Source organism: Platichthys flesus, chromosome 2 (genome assembly GCF_949316205.1).
Source record: "Platichthys flesus chromosome 2, fPlaFle2.1, whole genome shotgun sequence".
NCBI classification, from domain to species: domain Eukaryota; kingdom Metazoa; phylum Chordata; class Actinopteri; order Pleuronectiformes; family Pleuronectidae; genus Platichthys; species Platichthys flesus.
The window spans coordinates 17,136,081-17,141,537 of record NC_084946.1 but is presented as its reverse complement, the minus strand read 5'-3'; positions in this window follow the sequence as shown (position 1 = coordinate 17,141,537).

Below are 5,457 nucleotides of genomic sequence, written 5' to 3'. Positions count from 1 at the left end.
ATTATATCGGAAGATGTATTTTTTTTTGCATTGCATTGCATTCGTTCGCGCGTTTCGTCAGAAAGTTAATCGCCTTCAAAATAAGAGCTGAGGAGGAGTCCTGCTGTAGCACGGTGGGATTGGTGCGCACATGCGGCCGCTCTGTGCCGCTCCGCAGCCAAGAGTGGGGCGCGTCGACGGCGTGTGCTGCGCTCTGCTCCCACCAACCTGCTTCATGAGGTTTGCAACTTCCAGATCCGAAATGGAACTCCAGCAATAATGAGTCCTAATTTAACCGATACAACGTGTTTAGGAAAAAAGAATGAAGAAGGTGCATAAATGAAATAATCCCAAAACCCCTACCTCCAACTTCTGGGTCTGTCTGTGTTACGCATCCCCCGTGGAGCTGCTGCTGTGGGTCTAACTTTTAACGATAAACCGAAAACAGTGAGAGGAAATCATTAGCCTACAAATAGACTTTCAAGGCGCTGCCTCTCTCCAGCTAAAATTAGAAAAAAAAAATGATAGAAGAGAAATGCATCAGTTGTTTTTTTGTTTCTCTCTATGAAGGCTGGCCAACTCCTCATTCACCTCCATCTCATTAAAACTGAATCACACTCCAGTTGAGTGGCACAGCTCTTCACAAGCTGGAGAGGTACTGCACATTTTGCTTTTCACTGAAATGCACACACACAGCATTGTTTCTATCTAAGTGATACAGTCATTGGATTATCCCTTAGCTCCTTATCATAACCTAACCATTTCTATACCTTAATCCCAACCTGCAGCTGATTCTCTATCCGCCAAAGCAAATTTTGACATTTAAATACACATTATGCTCAAAATGGTCCTCACAAAGATATAATTACACACACGCACACACACATCTTTGGGTCTCCATGACACATTTCCTGCAGACTCAAACCTTAGTTACTTCTCGCCGAGCCTGAACCTGAACTTACCTTTAACCTTAACCTAAACCTAACCTGAAAACATACCTTCACCTTGAACATGAATTATTTATTCTATTGGGTCCTGCTTTTTGTCCCCAATAGGAAGTCAAGTCCTTATAACGTGTAAAACAGATGTAGGTCCCCATAACATACCTAAGACCTGGACCACACACATAGGGCACACACACACACACACACACACACACACACACACACACACACACACACACTATTCTCATATTTAGAGGTACAATGGGGGCCTACTTGAGCTCAGGTTTGAATCAAATGCAGAAATATGTCTTGCTATGTTGCATTTGTGCATTTTAGTGTTTGCTTAATTTTAATACATTATCATAATCATAACCATTAAACGATTGTTTATCTTTGCTTTCAGCAGCTATATAAAGGTGTTAGGATGTGGTTTAACCGTGTCCTGTGCCATTCTGCCGAGGCAAAATGGGACTTTAGACATAAAAATGGAGAAGTCTCTTAACCACAAGCCTCTCCATATCACATCATGTGTACAGGACTGTCTCAGAAAATTTGAATATTGTGATAAAGTTCTTTATTTTCTGTAATGCAATTAAAAAAACAAAAATGTCATGCATTCTGGATTCATTACAAATCAACTGAAATATTGCAAGCCTTTTATTCTTTTAATATTGCTGATTATGGCTTACAGCTTAAGAAAACTCAAAAATCCTATCTCAAAAAATTAGAATATTTCCTCAGACCAAGTAAAAAAAAGATTTATAACAGCAAAACAAAATCAAACATTTGAAAATGTCCATTAATGCACTCAGTACTTGGTTGGGAATCCTTTTGCACGGATTACTGCATCAATGCGGCGTGGCATGGAGGCAATCAGCCTGTGGCATTGCTTAGGGTTTATGGATGCCAAGGATGCTTCCACAGCGGCCTTTAGCTCATTTGCATTGTTGGGTCTGGTGTCTTTCAGCTTCTTCTTCATAACACCCCACAAATTCTCTATGGGGTTCAGGTCAGGGGAATTGGCAGGTCAATCGAGGACAGTAATGCCATGGTCAGTACACCAGTTACTGGTGGTTTTGGCACTGTGGGCAGGTGCCAGATCATGCTGGAAAATGAAATCCTCATCTCCATAGAGCTTTTCAGCAGACGGAAGCATGTAGTGCTCTAAAATCTCTTGGTACACAGCTGCATTTACTCTGGACTTGATGAAACACAGTGGACCAACACCAGCAGCTGACATGGCTCCCCAAACCATCACTGACTGTGGGAACTTCACACTGGATTTCAAGCAACTTGGATTTTGCTCCTCTCCAGCCTTTCTCCAGACTCTGGCGCCTTGACTTCCAAATGAAATACAACACTTGCTTTCGTCTGAAAAGAGGACTTTGGACCACTCTGCAACTGTCCAGTGCTTCTTTTCCATAGCCCAAGTCAGACGCTTCTTCCGTTGTCTTGAGTTCAGAAGTGGCTTGACCATGGGAATACGGCTATTGTAGCCCATTTCCCGGACACGTCTGTGAACAGTGGCTTTTGATACCTGGACTCCAGCTTCAGTCCACTGTCTTTGAAACTCCCCCAAATTCTGGAAGCGACCCTTCTTCACAATGCTGTTAAGGCTGCGGTCATCTCTCTTGGTTGTGCAGCGTTTCCTGCCACATTTCCCCCTTCCAACAGACTTTTTGTGGATGTGCTTTGAAACTGCACTCTGTGAACAGCTTGCTCTTTGAGAAATTTATTTTTGTGTCTTACCCTCCTGATGGAGGGTGTCAATGATGGTCCTCTGGACAGCAGTCAGATCAGCAGTCTTCCCCATACTTGTGATTTAGTTTACTGAACCAAGCTGAGTGTTTTTCAAGGCTCAGGAAACCCTTGCAGGTGTTTCGAGTTAATTAAACGATTCAAGTGATTAGTTGAATACCCTACTAGTATACTTTTTCATGATATTCTAATATTTAGAGATAGGATATTTGAGTTTTCTTAAGCTGTAAGCCATAATCAGCAATATTAAAAGAATAAAAGGCTTGCAATATTTCAGTTGATTTGTAATGAATCCAGAATGCATGACATTTTTGTTTTTTTAATTGCATTACAGAAAATAAAGAACTTTATCACAATATTCTAATTTTCTGAGACAGTCTTGTATCAGCGCAACCTATAAATCTTGTTTTTGACACAAAAGAAATGGATCTTACTGTATTGATTCAGCCTATTAAGTATTTAACAGTGGTGAAGTCAGCAGTGGGAACCTTCAATGGTCTCACTGGTAATTTAGGTTAACTACTCAACACCTTGTTTCGATGGCAGAGCATTTAGCAGAGACAGCATTTCCTGATGCTCCAAACTGTGCACTTTTTCTTCGGTCGCCCTCATAAACAATATTACATCAGCCACATTCCTGTTGCATCATTAGCGAGAGGAGTTCAGGAAAGGTCTTCTGCACCAGTACGGTTTTGTGTTCCTGAAGCAACAAACAAGTTCATTCTGGATGAATTGAGCTTCACTGCTCACCCATTTCTGTTCCCTTCACCTACTAAAGCACCATCACCAGCGCCACCACCCTTCATCTCACCCCCACACATACAAAACAAACCATTTCAACATTCTCAAATGTTTCATTTCCAGACTAACAATAGCTACTTTGCAGTCAGGGATTTGGATAAGAGGAACCTGTATACAGTGGCAATTAAAATGACGTGTGGGTCCTGCCTGTTGCATAATTCCCTCAGCTAACACAAAGGGACCAATTTTCTCCTGAAACCAAAATGGTAGTTTACACTACAATAGTAGAGGGCATGTTGGTAGAAAGGAAAGCTTGGACAGGAGCGTGCCGCTTAATGACAAGTGAGAAGAAAGGGGTGAAAATAGTGGTGTGTTGGAAGCCAGTGGTCACTGTGCACAGTTTTCTGATCATTTGGCATTAATGAATGATGATGAAACAATCAGAGCAAGATCAGAAGATTGTCAGGGTCAGATGCAGTCAGAGCAACTGGAAAATGTCCGGAGCTTTGAGGCAAGAGGTGGCGTCTGGGTAGTCGGCAGGCAGGAAGCAGAACAAGTGTAAATGAAGCTGTGAAAATCACATGTTTTTTTTTACTGCGCAAATCTCTCTTTGGTTTCTCTATTTTTGTTGATATTTAAATATTCTTATTAACATGAAAACGCTTCACGTACAGGAAAGAAGAGGATGAACCTTCAGGCCGTGTCGGCCTCAGCTGATCCCTTTAATTTATCCATTTCTTCACAACATCTGCTGTGTATCATTAGGGGAATTCAGGTTAAGTGTGAGGGTCACTTCAACCACATCACTCATCCTCTGTATCCAAGCATGCAAATAGTTAATGTTAAATATGAGTTTTGAGATAACTTATATATTTCTGCTGACACATAAATGAACGGTGTTGAATATAATTTGGTTTACGAGTTCAAAGTACTAAAAAATGTATATGAAAAGATTTGATGGCTATCGGGACGTGAACAGGATTTCAACAAATAAGATAAACAGTGTCAGAAATACCATAACAACTCACCTTTAATGTCTTGTGAACTGTCCCTTTAAACAGCATGTCTGTTAAATACCCAGGAAACGTCCTGTAATTAGAAGGTCGTTGCTTCAACTTCCCAATCAAAGACTTCATCCTTGCTTAAACGATAATTCTCTTTTATGACCCTGCGTGCTAATGTAGCTGGAAGCAGGGTATTGTTTCACCCCTGTGTATCCGTGGGTGATTGTGACTCAACAATGCATGGATGGATTTTCAGAAAACATACCACCACACACTCCTGAAGACTGAATCCTTCTGCAAGACCACGCTGTCCTCATGGAGAAAATCAGTCCACATGATGAAATACAGTATCTCTGAAGACATTATACTCCTCAGAAACAAGTGGCAGTCAAAGAGTTTAGTAGAACATAAGCACAGGGTTGTACCGGCAGCTCCAGCAGGAAAGGGAGACCTTGGGGCAGGAAAGGGCTGCTGGAAAAGAATGAAAAGTTGAGGCTCCATAACATAGAGGAAAAGGAAGCCCAGACCATGAGAACTTTGTAAGACACGGAGAACGTCAAATAACAGGCCTGGGAAGCATGAGGAACAACTAAGGGAGGACTGGTCCTGTGAGGAAGCTCGGCAGGAGCATCTGGACATTGCCACCAAAGAGGCTAATAATAACCTTACAGCAGGGACCAGGAGAGAGAACCTGCAGTAGCAGAAGTCTGCGGCTAAGGAGAAAGCAGTAGAGGCCGTGCAAGTCAATTTAGATCTTCAGAATAAAGGCCTGGATCTTCAGACATTTCTCGAAAAGAAAAACAGCTGAGTGACATTAATGAGGTGGGAGTCAGAGCTCACACATGTAACAAAATGGTAAATGGTCTGCATCTTGATGACCACTCAAAGCACTTTACAGTAGAGTTTAACATTCATCCACTCACACCCACATTCATACAGTGCCTCTACCTGCAGCACTTTCTCTATGAGAAGGGGCAATCGATCGGCTGACCGTCTGGTTAGAGGACTACCGCTCTAACCCCTGAGCCACA